The sequence below is a fragment of the Pangasianodon hypophthalmus genome, chromosome 20 (assembly GCF_027358585.1).
Source record: "Pangasianodon hypophthalmus isolate fPanHyp1 chromosome 20, fPanHyp1.pri, whole genome shotgun sequence".
Taxonomy (NCBI): Eukaryota; Metazoa; Chordata; class Actinopteri; order Siluriformes; family Pangasiidae; genus Pangasianodon; species Pangasianodon hypophthalmus.
This window is the reverse complement of record NC_069729.1, coordinates 5,104,024-5,124,703: the sequence shown is the minus strand read 5'-3', so window position 1 is coordinate 5,124,703 and position 20,680 is coordinate 5,104,024. Positions and strand designations below refer to the sequence as shown.

General features: G+C 36.7%; 1 protein-coding gene across 3 annotated transcripts in view; it reads left to right on the top strand.

Annotated features, from left to right (window-relative positions):
- Positions 1-20,680, top strand: part of fhit (fragile histidine triad diadenosine triphosphatase) — a 246,872-nt gene that overhangs the window by 9,260 nt on the left and 216,932 nt on the right. For all 3 annotated transcript variants that reach the window (XM_053226916.1, XM_034314082.2, XM_053226915.1), the window contains exon 2: positions 11,578-11,661. The gene's annotated coding sequence lies outside the window, so the exon portion shown is untranslated. The remainder of the gene's footprint in view (positions 1-11,577; positions 11,662-20,680) is intronic.

The following is a 20,680-nucleotide window of genomic DNA, read 5'->3' as shown; positions in this document are numbered from 1 at the left end:
TTTATTTACTTATATCTAATTTCCCCTTGGGATCAATAAAGTGTTATTTAATTCATTACCTACGTACTTATTTTCTTACTTATTTATTTTCTTACCTACTTGATTCCTTTCTTGCCAACTTATTTACTTACTTACCTACCTACTTACTTTATTACGTACTTGTTTAATTACTTAGCTCCTTATTTATTTATTTTCAATTCCTAGCATTTTCATACCTTCACTGTAAATAATTCAAATGGCAAGATTTTTAAACAATTGTGTATTTCGAAAAATAAAATAGAATAAAGTCGCTTTTTTTAAACAGTGATCCTAAAGCACAGTCATGCATGTTTTCTTGTTTTAAAATTCCCCTTAAGTTCCAGACCAGTTCCACTGAAACCTCACATCGCTCATATAAAAGTAGCCTGTTCTAGTCTTACGTAAGAATCCAGCTATTTCTTTTATTTTAGTGGTCTGGTCTCTTGTCAAATCTCCCAGGCCTCTTTATCCCAACCAAAGTGATTCGTCTTGTCCTTTATGTGCCATTCAGGACGAGACACCTTGGTCTGAAAGCCTCTTTTTAGGACTGACTCGCCAGGATATAAACCACAGGTCACTTTCCTTCATCACAATTTTAAAGCTTCTTTCCTTCCAAAGGGCCCAAGAGGACAAGAGGGGGGCTTTTTTTTATCTTGACCTTTAAAGGTGAACGGCCAGCACGGTGCTTCCTTTCTCCGCCTATGGCTTGTGTGTGTGTGTGTATATGTGTGTGTGCTGCAATGCAGTGTCCTGCACCTCAGATTCTGTCTCAGAGGCTGAATATCAAAATGTTCCTGCTCTTCTGTTTTTTTGCTGTTCACGGAGATGCTGATTTGGGCCCTGCAGGTTTAGAGAGAGAAAGAGAAAGATGGATGGATGAGACAAGAGGGGAAAGTGTGTGAAGATGAGAGATTGTAATAACAGAGATTTTTTGACAAAGTGTCTACTGTGGGATTTTTAGATTTTATTTTCATACCCACAGCCTACAGTAAGCGTCAGACACCCCATTTAACATCCACCTTAATAAATTCACTTATCAGCATCCAGCTCCTTTTCTGTGTAGGCTGAAAATTATACCTCAGAGGTAGCATGCAATTAACAAAATCACAGCTAGTTTTCAGTTCGTTACAGTTGCCGTATAATTACTTGATAGCATCTGTTCACTCTAATAGGTAGTGTAGGGACAAACCTAAGTGAGCATCATGACTGGCATGTTTACTCACGGGTCAGTAACGGCAGTGGTGTGAGTCATTGCACGCTAGTCACCAACAATGCGTGTTTGTTATGATGCCATCTTGGCATGAGGCAAGATGTCGATGGCAGAGCTACAAAGGCGAGTGACTCGGTCTCGTCTGCCAGCTGTCCGAGGCCCGTTTATTTTCTCCTAATCCTGTTCAATACAAAAGAGCTCCAGTCGGCAGTCACGCCAACAAACTCAGAGAGAGAAAGAGAACTTTTTTTGTGCCGTCGACGTATCTGATGGACACGCCGAAAAGGATTACTGAGTCCACCAGGACTTCAGGACGTGCAGGAAAACCAACGGAAGTCCACCATTTTCGGCTTATGCTGACGCCCAGGGGACGCGAAAGACAGGATTGGATCAGCCAATCCTTTAAACCAGACCCAACTGCTCTGAATTTATGGGATAGTCAGCGTGCAGCATGCTTGTTCAGCCAGGATCCCATTTTCAGCTTAGTGGCATCTGCGCATCTGCTTAGCTTTTTCGTCTCATCAATATTTCTAGTTTTTCTTTAGAGTTGATCTGTTTATTATTAATATTTAGTTTATGTTTTACACAACTAAATATCATAAGGTTTTCCAGCTAGTCTATAGATTGTGATAGTGAAACAGTCTCTCGTTTTAAAAAATATTTTAGCCCACGTGAAATGCCTCAAAAAAACACCAACATGGTAAAAAAAAAAGTTCTAAAAAATAAAAAAAAGACAAACCCAAGGATTTGTATGTGCGGACTGATGATAAGGTGGAACCACTGCTTAAGGTTGCGCTCGAATACAAAATGTTCGCCCGGGTCTTTTCCAAAATCTCTGCTTGCGTTGTAGTTTGTAGTGCCAGAGCAGTGGAATCAGTAGCTTTACTTTGTGTATCATATTCTGCCGTCTCCACATGAGTGTGTAAACAATAAAAGAAAGTGAAATGGCAAACACTCATGAAATAAGAAATTACAGACCACACACTAACAACTTGGTCAGCGGTCGTGATAAACACATTCATAGCACGCGACGGGCACGCTCAGGTTCACGCTGTGACATCAGTGTTTTTTTTTCAAAAACATATGTTTATCCATCCACGTGAGAACAGTGAAAATGGAGTTTTAAAATGTCTCCACTTTGGAGGGTATTCATTTTCAGTGACCCAAAATGCCATTTTCATGTGGATGGGAATCTAAAACGCAGACGTTTTCAAAAATATCTATATACATGTAGATGGGGCTTAGTGACATCTTGGTGGTCCTCATATTGAATTTTCACGTAGCAGTGATTGATGGAAATTGCATGGACTTTCACTACCTTGTTCAGAAGTCAACTTTAAATTTTCATTACATTTGGATGCAAGCATTGACATCCTCTGACTCCACATTAGGGCCTTTATCCTGTGTTACAAACTGGATTATCTGTCATGGAAATGGCTGTCTATGTTGTTTAACCCCTCAAGACCTTTTCATAATTTTCTAGAAATTTCCACTAATGTTAATTATGGGTCAACTTGGTGGTGCAGGATCTCAAGAATACTCTCAGAGATGAGCTCATTCAGTGTAATAAGAACACATTAGAGATGATTCAGTGTATTATATTTAAAATATTTGGCCATAAAAGTGTAAAGCATCTCTGCTTTAAGAGTGGAATTAACATCCAATTGGTGTTTTTACTAAAATGTCAGCCATTATCAGAAACAAATGGGTTTTAACCAGATTTCTAAAAAAAAGAGTATTCATACAATGTAGTCTTGTTGGCCAATGGACGTTCCATAACATGGAATATAACTGTATGTGAATAAAATATATGTAATTCTTTAATAAATTAAAAAAATGTAATCACTGGTGCCAAGTGGGGCCAGCAGTCATAGTTTAAATCGTTCATTCATACAAAATCTGATAAATTCACTCTTGCTTGTTTACATCACTGCAAATTTAATGTGAATGCAGATTGCAATATTAATGAAGTGATTTCTTTGAATTAGCAGTAATTAGGCTAATCTAAAAACTAGACTGGTTCTGTCTCTAGGCGCATACAGTTTTTCAGGCCTAACTCGCTGTTTTGCCTCGAATGTCTCGGCACGGCCTTATCCCTTTTGCATGAGAATGCTGGCGAGGTGATATATTATCATATTTGTGTGTTATCTCTTGTAGCTGGTGGGTGTGAATGCCACGCTGAGCAATGATTAGAAATATCAGCCTTTGCAAAATGCCACATTTCTGTATATCACGCGAAGAACGGAACCAGAGGCAATAAACGCAATGAAGCCTGTCTAATTAAATTCCTTCACATGTACCCATTACTTATGTGGTATCGGGAGGAGGAAACCAAAAAAAAAAAAAACACCAATTGTATTATTAATACATTAATTAAATTGTAATGTAAAGATGGCATGACTAAATTGGGTTGAGGGTTTAGTGGCATTTTATTGCATTTATTCTGCTTGGGTGAGCAGTGAACAGTGGTGTGCATTGGGCAGTGTGTGTGTGTGTGTGTGTGGTGTGCAGTGTGTGTGTCTCTTGGGAATGTCTTAATTAGAGGAAATAACACCGTTTAAAATTAATTGTTGATAATATTGGCTTAGTTGTGTTTGGCTACAGTACATTCTCCAGCTCCTCACTTGATAGGTTATTCGATTTAAAATAAGGCCTAATGATAAAACATAAATTTTCCAGATGAATATATACGTATTAAACATTGCCGTGCCTCTAGGCTAAGCTGTAGCTTATTTACCTGAAGTATTTCATTCCACAGCCTGGAATCGATACGTGTTTACCATCATAAGAATGTTGATAATATGTATGCACCTTCTGTAAGACTATCAGATGTGAATGTTGAAAGTACTGATCGTAAAGATTGATATTTTGCGGCTGCTTTTGTTACGCTGCACGAGTAGCTTAGAAGAAAATAAAGATATGTTATGCCTCTTGTTCTCAAATCAAGCCAATCTTAGCAGTCACTAAACTCTGCTGTATGAGATGACAGGGTGTCGGAACAGTTCAGCTGCAATCTGATCCGGAGTATTTTGGTGGCTTTTTTTTTTTGACACAAAACACCATGAAATGCATCTCGGCTTTCATTTCGACAGTCTTGCAAGTTTAAATTGTACATGAGGATAATGGAGTTGAACTCATAGCTTCAGCGGTATATGGGCATGCATACAAGATTGAAAAAGTGAAAGATAAACAGGCAATGAAAGTGCACGTCCTATGAACAATTGAAGTCTAGATCCTCTATATTTTGCAAAATTCTTCTTCTTGTTTTTAATCAGATTCATCCTGCTTTATATCCTGTATACATGTTTTCAAAAATTGAATCCTGACCATGTTTTCTGAAAGGCTAGTTGACTAATTGGTCTCAAGGAAACCGTGTATAATTAGACTGCCTTTAGGGCCATGTTCGCCTGACAACGATCTGCTATGTTTTCTTAAAGATGCTTAAATCCAGCTCACAGTGCTTTAATAACTACATACGGTAGGTCTATTCATCAACTTAATAAATATCTAACCTTTTATGACACCAAAAGCATCATCATCATGAAAAACCGGAGACTTTGATGGATTAATATATGATAACTGGAACATTGCTCACAGCGCTGGATGTCCTATATGAGCCGCCTTGAAATGTTATTGGTACAAGTGTGGTGCTTCGATGACAAGTGTGTGTGCTTTAAAAGTAATGAATATCATTTAGAGCTAATGAATGACCATTAAGGAATAGGCTATAGTAGTGCAGAAGTGTCACAAGCATGTATTTTATGTAATCTGAATACGGTCACTATCTCCTTACCTGAAAAAATATAATAAAGAAGAAGAATTAGAAATGCAGATAGAAAAATGAGACCTAAATTCTTTTTCAATCATATTTGAGGATGCTCAACATTATCTCTATCTTGTGTTGTGTTGTTTTGTGTACTCGCCTCTAAGAGGTTAATGTCACTCTCCTGGCTCTGGAGTGAGCACTCATTAAAAGTGATGGATGTTTTTTGTAACGTGTCAGCATCACTGTTTTGAAATTATGATATGCCATTGCGAGTGTCGAAACACTGCGTTGTACAAGGTCATTATGCAGTTTGTCAAAAAATCACCCATGCAACTGATCCATGCAGATATTGTACAAGACCAGGCTTACTGACAGATTACCATGGAGTACTACAGACAAGTTTGAGGGGTTTTGCTGGTGGTAGTGATATGCTAGCACCAGCTATACACTACACACACTCCCGTCTGTGTTACTGCTGTGCTCAGAATGACATACCACCCAAGTAATATCTGCACGGACGTGGTTGGATGGTGGTGGTCCTTTCTGCTCATGTGCAAAATCATAAATTAATATAGAAAGTACAATAAAGGCAGAGGTACAGGTTTTAAAAGTGTCCTTCCCACTATTTAATAGCTGATGCACGTCACGTTTTTCCACACTAGCAACAAGCTAGATACTCGAAAACATTAACTAGCCAGCTAATACTAGCAATTAAGTGGTTATAATTTATTTTTTTGTAGCTAGGTTGTTTTCTGGGCTTTTTTTTTTTTTTTAGGTTAACGTCACTAATAAAAACAAGACAAACAAAAAAAATTCTAGTTATCAAGAAAGCTAGCTAGATACCTAGCTAACATTTAAAAAGTAACTAACATATTAAAGTTTATAGGTTGTATACCTTTTGTAGTTACTGTAGGTATCATTCTGGGCATTTAAAAAAATTAACAAGTAAAACATAACAAGCCAAAAAAAACAAAAACAACAACAACAACAAAAAAACAAACAAACAAACAAAAAAACATTCTAGTTATGAAGAAATTTTCTAGCCAACACTAACTACATAGCTAGCTGAAAAGTCAACACATGCAGCAAAGAGTTTATGGTTTGTATACCTCTAGCATAACTTTGTGGACATTTCTTTTAGTATAACACCACTATTGAAAACAAAACTAACAAATAAAAACATACTGGTTATCAAGAAGGAGTCGAGCTAACAACACTAACTCACCTGCTAGCTACCTAGCAAACAAGCTAATGCTAGCAATTAAAAGAGTGTGGTTTATATACTGTTTAGATTAGGTAAGTATAATATGATAGATATCATAGCATATGATATCTATAATATGAAACATATTATAGTTATAATATGTTAGTTATCAAGAAAGTTTCCAGTTAACACTAACTAGGCACACGTGCATGTTAGTAATCAAAAAAGGGTTTATGGTTCATATGACATTTGTGGCTTAGAATATGTTTCTTAGAAAATCTTTAGTGTAACACCACTACTGAAAACAAAACTAACAATTGAAACATGATAGATATCAAGAACGTTTCTAGCTAACATCCTGGCCTGCTAGCTACCTAGCTATCTAACATGCCAACACTAGCTAACACTTTATAGTTTATATATCTTTTGTAACATTCTGAGCATTTTATTAGTTTGACACTACTGCTAAAACTTAAGCAGAAAGAACATGCTGGTTGTGAAGAAAGTTTCTAGCCAACTAGCTACCTAACTAACAAGCTAATGTTTGTGATCAAAAGGATTTTCTCTTTAATATGACTTTTGTAGCTAGATAGCTTTCTGGGCAATTGTTTTTTAGTATAACACTGATACTTGTCACAAAATAAGCAAAAAAGTGCTAGTTATCCAGAAAACATCTAGCTAACACTAGCCAGCCACTAACTAGCCAGCTAGCTACTTAGCTAGCTAACAAATTAATGTTAGTGATCAAAGGAGCTTATGGTTAGTGTACCAAATGGACCTATGTAGCTTTCTGAGCAGTTTTCTAGCATAAAACTGCAGAAATATAATAAGCAAACATTGTTCACATTTTGCTAACACCATATACATATAAACCTTCTCTTTACAGTACAGCATAATTAAAATGAGCATGCGAGGGGTTGAAAGTGATATTCAGAAAAAGTAAGCATCATGCATTGGCTAGTTGAGGAAAATGAATTAGTTTGCCTGCCTGATTAGCTTGATTAGTCTGATTAGACATCTATTAGTCTGATGACTGAAAAATCTAGAATAAAACCTTGCTCAACAACCACAATAATGGTCTACTATTTGATTTGTCAGTTTTTCCGAACCTTAGTTGAAAAAAAACACAGTCTTTAATTGAAAAAATTGAAAGGGTATTAATATTATTCATAAATTCATCTAGGTTAAGCGCAACATGCTCATTTTTAACAAGGTCATTCTGATTAATGTCGGAGAGCTTTGATTCTTATGTACGAAAGAGCACACTAATATTCATCTTGAGTTCTATAAAATATTCATCATCGCAGTAACTATGTGGAGTTTTATTAGTTTTATGAACTTTGATATATAAATACTTTGTCTTGTTTGCATTTGCTATTGAGTTCTCTCCTAAATGCAATTTCGAACATTCCCTCTCATTGCGGCTCATGATTGTGGAGCACTGTGACATTTTGATGACCATTCTGAACCATTTCATCTCAACATCCCCGCCTTTATTTATATGTATAATAAATAAACAATTGATTGCCAAGTCGCACCACGGTATATTTTGATGTCGGTGGGAAAAAAGCCTCGGTGCAGGGCTATTCATGTCCCTAATTAAATGTGACTTTTTAAAATATTTCATTATTTTTATATGCACTTTTTAGATGGACTTTAATGCTCTGCTGCCAGTTGGATCTGGTCCTCATGTGTGTGTTGATCATATCCCTAGAGCTAGGTGAGGCCAAAAGGAAAAGCATGCTACCACAAGAGCTCCTAGATTCGAGTTTAGCTCTCCATGCACCAGGCTAAAGGTCACATGTTTCTGGAGCTTATTCGCCTGTGGGCTTGGACACAAAAAGTACAAATATTTGACAAATAATCGATAATATTCTACCACATACTAACCTTGGAAACTACTTTGAAAATAAAAATTTTTTTCATAGAGAACTTTTTTTTCCCCAGACCAAATAGAAATGACTTATTAAATCAGTCTCAGATTTATTTATTTTTTTCCTCATGTGTTTTCAACCTTAGGTGATGTGACTGACGGTGAATCCCCATCAATTTCCCCTATGAACCTTGTGGTAGACTTAAGTGAATAGGAGAGTATTATGTGCAGTATGTTTATTTGTATTTGGAGCCATCCAGAGTAGCAGAAGGTGAATCATGGCTCATATGTTGCGTGTTATGCTGATTTGCCACGTCAGACTTTGCATCTTTTAGATGATATTTTCTTTTGTTCTCTCTTTGTCTCTCACTTCTTCCCACGCTCCCGTTCTCTGTCCTCCTTCCGTCACTTTAATCAGCCCTTTTTAATTACTGACACCCTCGGAGTCACCCTCCGTTCATTCACTTGTCACCTTTGGGAGATGGAGCCATGGAGCAGGAGACAGAAAAGTAAAACGAGGTTCTGTGTTTCCCGCGGGTGTTGGAACAGGCCTGGTAATAGCATAGACACGATGCCAGGCACTCTGCTGGATTGCCAGCTCGCATCTCCCATAGTGCCTGCTGGGGATCTTCTCAACACTGTCTTGATAAATGGATTTTTTTTTTTTTTGCCTCGACCCTTAAGACGAAAGGCAGAGCGAGGACACGGGGACTTCTGTTCCATCACATCCTAGGTCACAGCTACTGAGCTGTAAAAACATCATAGTGTAGCAATGCATTATACAAATACTACTGAGAGAAAGTACACAACCTGCTCAATTGATTAAGTCTGCCACGCATGAGGTCTCTGGTGGATGGTACTCTTTGCAGTAAAAATAAACGCTGTGTTTTAGGTTTCTTAACGAAGCCCAAATTATTGTGACCTTCAGTGTCGCCGAGTTTTGATGCATTGACATCACTTTGCTCCATTATTAGTAAGTTCTGCTCTGCCGGAGAATGATTTTGGGGGAACAAGAATGCAGTAAAAGCTTAATAATCCAAGGTTACTTTTGCTCATTAGCATCTCTTTCTAAAGGAAGGTGCGTTCAAGGACAGTGTTGTTGTTTGGTGCCGTGGCAGTGCTTTTCCGCTTGGCATATTCAAGCGCTGCGTACAGAGAGAGCATCAAGGTGGGTGCTCGTGAATATTTTATTTCTCTTTCCGTGGAACTAGCCTAAATTCAATTTTAATTGCTTCTGAAACAAAGGTCCATCCACATCGCTAAAGGTCTAAGAATAACAATCCTTATTATAGTGGTTAGAGGAGAAGTATTGATATTGAATGAAGGCATTTCAGCATACTTTTTCCAGGTACTGTACTATTGCTTTACATTTATAACATGTTACATTAAGGCTTCCTTAACTTACATTATTTAACGTATTTAACATTAACAAACCATGAACGTAACCGCTGATAAGTAATTTTAAAAGGTAATTCATGTGTAATAATTGATGTATTTCTATATATCAGTTAGATCTTCATCTTCATGTGCCTGTGTTTATTCCATTCATGACTAAAAATAAGTCCAGAGGAATTGCTATGAATGATGTACCCCCAATTCAGGCTTACTTCATGTAAATATGCAAATGAGCTATTGATTTATTTTGCCTGGACTTTTTGCAGTCTATTCCCAAACTACCTATTTTAGGAGAAAGATGCTTTTCTGCTCACCACGGTTGTAAAGAGTGGTTATATGAGTTACCATAGCCTTCCTGTCAGCTCACACCAGGCCATGTACATTTGTTCTTATTAAAGTGGTCAGTGAGTGTATATTTTTAATATATGTTGTGCATCAAGTCATCAAATCAGAATCTTGCTTTCTGTTTACATTGAAGGTGCTGGGAGTCAATTCCAAAAAGAGTTGATTCCCTGATTCCATGCACTGGATACTGAGAGTCAATCTCAAAGCTTTGAAGATGACTTCACACAAATGAATTTAGCATCCAAATGTTTCAGTTAGTGCCAGTGGATATTGGCCTTTATTTTGAATTTAACTGGACCTCTTCCAGTGATTGAAACCACCAGACCAATCAGGAACCAGACAGATTAATCAGGTAACAAAATAATCGTTAGCTGCAGCCCTAACAATATGTTCCGGAAAATATGTAATAGCTTTAAAAAAAAAAAAAAAACCTCTATGTGACTCCACATTCTTCCTGAAAAATCAACCAAGATATACAAACTATCACATTAATATTGAGCTCGTAACTTCTTCTTCAGAGTCAAGCTGGCTGGGATTTCACTGTTCCTTTGGATATACAATACATTAACAGATATATGGTACAAATGCACATACCAAATATATTTATATATTGCATTTAACAACAGCAGGCACATCTCTTTGAATCATGATGAAGATATAGAAATGACCAAGCAGTAATTTTACTATTTTTAAGTCAACGTTTTAAAGCCAAGCCCACCCAAACATTTGTTTTATTCATAGTCTTAAAAAAACAGACACTCCTAAAGATCCTTAAGCTGAAGCAGGCATGTTGGGATAATAATATAGCAGTCGAAGGTCTCAGTTAACTTATTGCAAGGCTGTGAGTTCATACATAAGACAAGCACAAAGCCATTACTGAGCTTCTGAGCAAAACCCTCAACTGCTCAGCTTTATTGTTGGATTGTATTCTGCATCAATGTTGCTTTTGATAAAAGTGTCCTCCAAATGAGCAAACAAAAACAACTCTGAAACAGAAAACACAAGTTTGGGCACCCCTGGTTATGTGACATGTTTTGTTGGGCACAAACTTAAACATGACATATTTCTACAAATTTTAATGCACAGTTACTGTTTATTTGTTGAATTTAACATTTTGGAATAATTAAACATACAATTTGGCATGTGCAAAAGTTTGGGCATCTTTCCAGATGATCCACAAGTTTTATTTTTCCTGTAAGGTCTTAAAAGTTAGTTGACTTGCTAGACCTTAATCCAAGTCAGGTGTCCACAATTCCAGGGATTAATAAATGTGTGGGTAGATGTCGAACATAACCTAAGAATATTTATGAGCTAGAAGCATTCCTAAAGCAAGAATACAACGACCAATAGCTGGTGTTACTAAGTATTGACATGAATGGATGCCTGAACTTTTGGACATGGCATTTTCATTTTTTCCAATATGTTTTTATTCAGCAAATAAACAGTGATGGTGAAATGCAGAAATGTGATATTAAAGTTTGTTCCTCTCCTCTAAACAGCTTAACTTTAGAACACCAACCAAACATGTAATTTGAGCAGGGGTGCCCAAACATTTGCCTAAGGCTGTATTGGCCAGCTGTCTCTCCAGATCATATGCACTAAATTCATGGATTTGTTCATTTTGGATGTACTCATACTGAGCTATATCTCCAGTTTGGCTTGAGTTGTCTTAGCCCTTCAATCAGTTTGATTAAAAGTCCAGTTGATTGATCATTGGTCCACTGACCCAATAAACCCAGTGAATTCCCTTCTCCTCTTGTTTTTAGGTTCCCACGCCACAACAGCCTGTGACCTCGTGTCTGCTGCTAATTACCTCAGCTGGGGGTTGTGGGGAGATCTGGAGGGTGAAGGTATGTGCATTTATTGCATCGCTTTGACAAAACAATTGGCCAGGTCAGGACTTGATTACAGACAGCACAAACAGAAAAATTGATTCTGACAGTCATGCTCTTTGTATCTGTCTGTCTTTCTGGCTCTCTGTCCTTCCTTCTCCATGTGTCTCACTCTTTCTGAGATGAGCAAAATCTCAAGATTTACACATTACATTCAAATTAGCATTTTTGGAATGGCCATAGCAAGAGAAGGAAGGGAAAGAAAGAGAAAGAAAGAAAAAATATAATAAAAATATAATAAATATAATAAAAAAGATCAGCAATCAAATAAAATAAATTACATAAAAAAGACTTAAAAACGAGAGTAAAGTGAAAAATAATCAGTATTCCATTTTATTACATTTATTATTCAATTTATTATTTTAATTTCAGTAATTTTGGGGGTGGGGGGTGTGTGGCTTGGGGCAAGCAAGAAAAACCAACATGGACGAATAGAAAAAGTAGTTTGTGAGCAACTCTGAGGAGCTTAACGATATGTGAACGATATTGGAGATATTTCAATATCAGTGTTTTAATGTTGTTTATTGATATACAACATAAATATATCAAATCATTATTATTAATAGTAATAATAATACCAGGTTGTTAGCCTGTAGTAGCTAAGCGTTGTTATGGTTACAGTGTGTTTACAGCCACTTGTTTCCTATTAGCACAGAAAATGCTTTTTTTCCTCTGTAGAAAAACCTCCTAGTGTGAAAGCAGCCTTACATTTTCAGTACATTACATTGAAAGCATTTGGCAGATGCCCTTATCCCAAAGGACTTACAGAAGTACTTTGTATTCTCTATCGAAAAACATGAAGCTAGTCCAAATAGACTAAAACCCATTAATCTAAAACCCTTTTGGACAGGAATTAGTTTGGGAGTTTTTACCTGTTTGTGTAGGTGCTTAGTAGGTTTTCATATTCCGACACTCAAGTTCATTTCATCATCATGGTACCAGGACAGAGAAGAGACTTGATGCATGTCTTCCTTCTATTTTGAGATATGGTGGGTCAAATTGAGCCGTGCTAGCGGCTTGAAAGGAGCACAGAGCAGCAGGTGGGTCTGTTTTTGGCTTTGTATGCAAGCGTCAGTGTTTTAAATCTGATGTGGGCAGCTATAGGAGCCAGTGGAGGGAACACAGCAAAAGGCACACAACTCCATTCTCAATCAGTTGATGTGATGGTGCACATGGCAAGAACTGCTAGTAGTCCTCCAGGTCTCAAGATGACAAGCTGTGCGACCTCTGTGGAGAGAAAAGGAAAGGAGAAAATCCTATAAGCCCAAGTCAGGTTATGCTGAATGCACACTACATGACTGTAACCCTGATTTCCCTGTCGCAGATGCTCTGGTATTTTCAAGCATGAGCAATTCTATGATAAGTAGCAAAAACAGTGATGAGCAACAGCCAGTGAGAATCCTAAAGAAAACTATTGTAAGCACAGTAATATTGTTTCTATAAGAAATCATTTCCCATGTTGCACCCAAATGGTTATTAGAAAATGTGAAAAACAAAAACAAAACCCCAAACAAGACATGATTCCTGGTCATCCACAGAACAAAAATAGTATGAACGTTTTTTTCCTCCACGTATGAGAAAATATTTTGCAGATTTATTACATTTACAAATGAATATAATTGAATATCGTGTGACTTATTTTATCTTGCAATGGCAAGTCAATTTCCTGCAACTTTTTTCTCGCAGTTGTTAGTTAAAATCACGCAATTCTAACTTTATATCTCACAACTGCAAGTTAATACTTCAGAGTTTTGTACAATTACTTTAATAGCGCACACTTCTTGCTTTCATTTCCAATAATCAAACTAGAACAATACAAGCATATGCAACAGCGTGTAAACAAGGAATATAACCTACGACGTAGGAAGAGAATGCCTGAGAGAATTTTTCATTCCTGGCACTAACAAGCTTGCAAAAAACAGCTACATTTCTGTGCACTATCCCTCCACTTCTCTTTGCAGAACAGACACTCCTCACTTCCTGCAAGGAATACCTCCACATTTTCTCTTATTTCTCTTTTTTCTTTTTCCAGTACAAAGTAATGCCAAGACAACTACAATAGCCAGTTGCTCAGGCTCACATGACAGATAGAGCTCATGTTTAATTTCATGAAAAAGTGGGATTTGGGGATCAAGCACACTTTGGATCTCTTTAGCTGAAAGATTGTGTACTGTGTGAACTTCATCTGTGATCATTCACGTAATGCGCGTATATCCACAAAACAACAGATCAACAGAACAGAACAGAAGAGAACAACAGAAAAAATTCGCTTTTGTTTGTTATTTTCTTATGGACTGAGTGTGTTGGCATTGGAACCTGACTGATTGCAGCTTTGGATCATACAAAATACTTTTGAACAGTCACAATTTTCACATTTATCACTCGCCTTTGTTTCTAAGTCAAACACATTTACAGAGCATTGTGCTTGTTAATTGTGTCCCCTTATTTCTCCTGACTTGTCTGTTTTGACTGCACGTCCGATTGCGTTTCGAAGCTGTTTAATTGGCCTCGTACTCCCACCTCGCCGAGTTGCCTTTATTAGTCCTGGCATTTGTAATTGCATGCTTAGTGGTAATTATAACCCACGTCAACAATTTGCAGGCTTTAATAGGACGCCCGCTGAGCATGCGCGCGTTAAGCTGGATGGCCGATCGTGGCCTCCTTGTGCGTTATTGGGTAATATTCTCACAGCAGGAAAGGGGGTCTCGGGCTACTGGCAACTCTGTGCTCTTTTTTCATTTGCTCCTTTGCTTGGTGATGGCAGTGCTGCTTTACAAAGCCTGAGTATCTTAGTAACAGGCCATAATGGCTGAGATGTTCAGAGAGAGAGAGAGAGAGAGAGGGAAGGATGACAGGTTGGAGCTCAGAGAGAGTGAGTATGAGAAACTGAGCAGCTCATAAAGAAAGAAAGCAGAGAGGAAGGAGAGAATCATACAAGGTGGATGATGGAGGAAAATTGTACTCTCTGAAATATAAAAACTCTATGAAAATGTGGGATTTTGGTGGAAACCAATCATTAACCCTTTAACTCCTAGGACCCATGCCTACATAATGTATTATTCCTACTAGTTACTGGATAGTCGGGTGGTTTCCCAGACAGGGTTTAAATTAAGCCAGGAGTAGGCCTTAATCTAGAATAGTTAATCATGGCTTAAAAAAAAATGGCTTTCTGAAACACAGATTAAGTACTGATTACTAATGCCTGGACTATGGAGTCCTGAATTAAAGTAAACAAGATTAATTTGAAACCACCTGAATATGTCTTAAGATGAATAATATGCCTGGACCTGAAGACGAGGTCATCTCTGATTTAAATAATTCCTCCTAATGCTAATGTAAGTGCATGATAATAGGTTCGATGTTCATTTGAATAGTAAAGCAGGTGTTTACAGCTGTTAAACATGATGCATGCCACCAGGGAGCTGTTGGCTAAACTCATGCCAGTTGGATCTAATACGCATCTTGGGATGTCTCAAATACAGCCTGCAGATGGCTGATTTGGACTAAAGTTCCCTTTAGGATGTGGATTAATCATCTATTTTATTTATTTTTTTAAATGCCTTGTACACTGTCTTGTGTAATGTTGTGAACTACATTAATAATAAAGACTAGACTAGACTATTCTTTTTTAATTATTGGCCCATTTTTAGGTAGTTGAAACATACAAATTCAGAATAGGCAGAAGACATTTTGTACAGCTATGACAACTTAACTTTTATATGCCTCCCGCACTAATGCTATCCAGGTGCCAGTTCATTTTTTAAGCTCAACCTAAAGCAATCTCTGTTATTGCGCCATAGATTCTCAGTTGCAAAGCTGTCACTTTAACAGGTAACTTTGCCACTGTTTACTGCATCTGCAGGGGCATGGAGGACTACATTCCTGTGCTTTTCTTTCCCTGAATATAAATGTGAATTAACACACAGTGACATTGTCACTGAAAAGTATTGGACATAAAACTGTTGCTTGTGTGAATCTAGAGGCTGCAAACTGCTTTATTTATTTAATTATTAAAAAGAAAATTATGGGTTTTTTTTTATGAACAAGGTGTCAGGTTTTAATTTTCATTTTGATACATTACCGTATAAAATTGTATTATATAGGAACATTATAAAATTGTATTATATAGGAACATTATAAAATTGTGTTATATAGGAATTATATGTTCACACACAATTTCTTTATTAGGCCACAAAAACATCTGGTATCTTTTTGTATACTTTTCTGGCCACAAGCTTCAGAATGTTGAACATCTCAATCTGACTGGCTGTCCAAACATTTTCTGTGTATAAACAGTGTGACAAAATGAGTTTTTCAAAGAACTATATGGCCATAAAAATGTTCAAGGGACCCTGTGAGCAAATGAGAAAAATTTTGTGTGTTTGTGATTGGTCAGACTGGTTCTGTGAAAGTAGGCAGTTTTCAGCTGTGTTTATTGAAACGTACCTGACTCTCTTACAAATACTGGAGGTCTGACTTGCAGGACTTACACCATCAGGACTGTATTAGTTCATCTAAATGGTATCGCTTATATGCCATGACAGAGTGTTAACTATGTAAGGAATAAAACACAATGGGATGTTAAGCATACTGGTATAGGAAAATAATCAACAGTGGTGTGCTGTGATGCAGCCTGTCGCCACGCCGATTCATTTATTGACGAGCAACACATTGTATTTCTTATCCATTTATAGTTACGTTTAATGGTATGGTAAGTTACTACAAGTAACATATTAGAACGAGTGATTTTAATATAAATCTGTGATTTGCCTTGCACCTGGTACTATTGTCAGAGCTGCAATTACAGAAAATTAATCAACATTGTCTGACCAATCATAATCAAAAATTGAACAGCGTTGTGGATTTCTAAATTTTAGCATGACTTTATCAATATGGCTGTCTACAGGTTACTTGTTGCAACTGTAAGAACACACTTGTTAAAAAAACATGAAAAAAAAATGTTATAGAAGAATGATGTAATCTTTGCCGAGATTATATGTCTACACTCGGTGTGTGTGTGTATATGTATGTATGTATATGTATGTATGTGTACATATATATATATATATATATATATATATATATATAATGTATATATATTCATCATGCCAACTTCTTGGACAGAAATAGGTTCTGTTATGGGATCTAAATTCACCTAGAGGTTAAAAGTTTGGGCTTAATGGTGGCTTGCAGTTCAGCAGCCAAGTGTGAAATATCTCTCTATACTGTACAGCATGTCCCAAAAGTAATATGGCAGTTAACATTTTGCACATTTCAAGAGAAAAAGCATAATGTTCAGACAATAGGGCTGGTTTCACTCTTATTTTACGCTTCATATAACGTCACAACAAAGATACACATTTAATCTACATTGTTTGAGTTAGTTCAGTTCTCCACAGTCCTATTAATACATGAGAGACAAAAGAAAAGTATAAAAAAGAACAATTTAAAAATATTAAATAAAATATAAAGATAATATATAAAAAATGAATTCGTCTTCTAACTAATATGTAATACATTATGAATAAGAATAAACAATATACAGTATATTTGCACAACATAGCAGCAGTTAACCATAACCTGACAATTATAAATAAAAGTAGGCCCAGTGGGATGGATTTTGCTGCTGTCAGTGCTGACAGGTTTGAATTTCATGGTCTTAACTACAGTGTTGAGTTCCAGCTCAGAAAGTTCTACCTGATATCTTCTAACACTCATCAGCTAATTACCAGGAGCTGAAATTGGTGTAACAGAAGAGTGAAAAATCACAAATCTGTGCAAAACTGTGAATCTCAGTTTGACATTCCTGGTGTATAAGGTACACATGTCAAAGTGAGATATTAGGAAACAGAGGACACTGTGTGAAGACGCTCCTCATTTTGCTGTGGATCAGTGCTCCTGTGATGCATTACCTGTCCATAGCCGTAACCACATTGAAAACTCAACTACATAACAGGGAGATGGTTGCCAGAAATATTTAGAACACCTCTTTCCCTGGGGACTCTTCTGAAATCGATTTGCTTGTCATTTTTTTCTTCTGTATTGAGTTCGTTATTCAGAATAAGGGTGGAATGAAATAAAAAATTTATGGTAGGAGAACTGAATAACCCAGACATTCCCAGCTTTCATTCTGTTACAGTGCTTTTTTAAAAAGAAATAATCCCTCGGCACGGCAACACTAACCACTAAAAATATCATTTCATCATATTTCCCATATTTTGTGTAGTCCTTGCTGGACTGGCAGCTTTATTTTGTTCATTACTGGTCTGCATCAGGATTGCTGCATGCTCGCTATTTTAAAAATGGTTGAACTTTTTGTTAAGGTCAGCTTGTCATTTCTGAAATTTGGTAGCATGATGATATGCCAGGCTTGTGATAGCTCAAGGATCTGTAGGCCTATTACAATTTAATTTCATGCTGCTTGTCAACGTAATGTGAACTAATTAAATATAAATTCTGTATAAATCATTAATTTTTGTTAGAATTTGAACATTTCCAACGACACACCTGATCTGCTTCGGCTTGAAAAGTGCTGTTATAACTCAATATCATGGTTGATGTGACATCATTTTAGTGTGACATCATGAGGCTGTATCAACATCATCAAAATGTTTGGTTTAAAGGATGACTCTTAGCCATCCATAGTTTATCAAACAATGTAAAATAGTACTTCTCTGATATTCACCTGGATTGTTTGTTCTTTGAAAAGCATGCTAGCCAGGTTTGATATATCTCTTGAAATATATAAGTTGAGTATCTGTAGCATTATTCCATTTCCCAGTATGATGTTATACTATGATATGAGTATGATATAGCTATTTTCAGAGGTGCCAACATTTACAGTTTAGCTGTAGCATTTGCTATGTTTGATTCCTTTCTGGAGTGATATGTGAGAAACCAGACAAAGAAAACAACACTTTTCTGCTTTCTCAGCTAAAGCAGACTGAATGGGAATAAGATTCATGTTTTTTTTTTTTTTCCGCTTCAGACTGACTTTATTCATATGCCACCATCTTGTGAGCTGATAGAAGCAAGTGGGTGGAATTGTAGTCTCGTTGGTCTTTAAAAAAAAATGGAGCAGCTGCTTATTATTAAGTTCCAGGTCACCCTGGATTTGCTGCTTTCTTGCTGTTGCTTGGCAAACACCTGAAGGGGAGGGGAAAAAAAACAAAACCCCAACTTTTTTTTTTTCCTCTCTCTGCCTGCTAGGATTTTCTTGTTAGCAGTGTTAGCACCTCTGTATTTTTGACCTCTTGACACTGGTCTATCGTGATACCTCTATTCAGAATAAACAATGCACCCAGCATTTTCGGGAAGAGACATTTTAATATAAATAAAGCAGCTTGTGTTTAGCTTGTGAGAGAATGCACTGAATCTTGCATGTAAACCAACATGTGTTGCGTTTTTTTTTTTGTTTTTTTTTTGCGTCATTAAACAGTCTCCGGAATTTACATTCCTTTTTTGTTGTAGTGTACAAAAAAAAAAAGAGCTTTCGCTTGTGTTTTCCTCCTCTGTAATGCAAATGTTTAAAACCAGACCACTTGAAACTAGCTCATTTCTGGTACATTAAATGGATTTTGTTAGATACTTATTAAACATTGGTAGTTTTGAATATTCTCTCTTTAAAAAAAAAATCCTACTCGTGAGATAGAAGAGCACTTGAAGCACCAAGGTGTGATTACACATTCTATTCATATTCTGAAGCCATTTGTCTCTTTTAATGCCTCACTATGTCAGTATTCAAACTATGGATTATGATTCTTGTCATTCTGTCAGAGATGGATGGTAATGGAAAGCAGAATTTTTTTTTTTTCTTGTCTTGATTATGGAATAGTTCTGGAAGGGTAGGATGGTGAGTCAAGTGAAGAGACTGGCCAATCAAAACAGACTGAAAATACAATTGCCTGTTACATTAAAATCCTTCATCAAAATGCTGTTTCGGTAGTGACATCTGACAAAAGTAAGTCCATCTCTAATCCATCACATCTGTAATTTATGGAAATCTGTACAAAGCAACTTTTAGGAAATTATTAAAATCGTCAGTCTGTTTCACTTAGTTTCTCAACATTAAAAGGATTAAAAACTGCAGAAAACTTTATTTTATTTAATATTTTTTAGATAATATACAGTATATCTATTATAACTAGTCATACCATAATACAGTTGAATTCTCAATTCTAACTAGTCAGAAGAAATGTTGGCTTAAGTGATTTGAAGCTAGCTGTTATGAAACTAGAGAATGCTATTTCAAGAACAAGAGTGTTCTGAATAGAGAAAGTAGAGAAGCCTCTACTTGGATGCCTGGATGTTGGTGGTCCACATAATTTGTCACATAATTTGCTTTTTCTCGCATTTAGACAGCCGGGTGTACCACACAGACTCTGAGCATTGACCGTTGCCATTATATGTGGGGAATTTCACCAAATATTACTAAAAATCACTATGATATAAAAATCACTGATAACACCTTTAACCCTGTTTTGTAGGTTTGGATTGGATGCTTGCAAGTATTTTTGGATAAAAGCATCTGCCAAATGAATAAATATAAACATGATTGTTTATTAAGTAACAGCAAGCCACTACTGATGCATAATGGACAAATGATCTGCTTCAGTATAATGTATCAGCCTGTAATGAGATTGCAGGGCTTTTATTGCAATGGGATCTTGATTAAGGTGGAAACTTTGTGTGTGTGTGTGTGTGTGTGTGTGTGTAGGCACATGACCATTCTTTATCTAGCTGAAAAACAAGCCTGCAATGAGCTAACTTTATAATTGTGGACATCAAAAAAAGCTTTCCAGGGCGAGTCATCAGCTTTGCACACATTCTTTTCCTTTTCCCCCTTCTGAAAGAATGTATTTGTATAGAAAATAATTGTACTGTGAATGTGCAATCGGCAAGACTTGTCTCATTATCGCTCTGTCAATGCTCCAAATGTGATGAGACAGGACAAGTGAGAGAGTGTGTGTGTGTGATG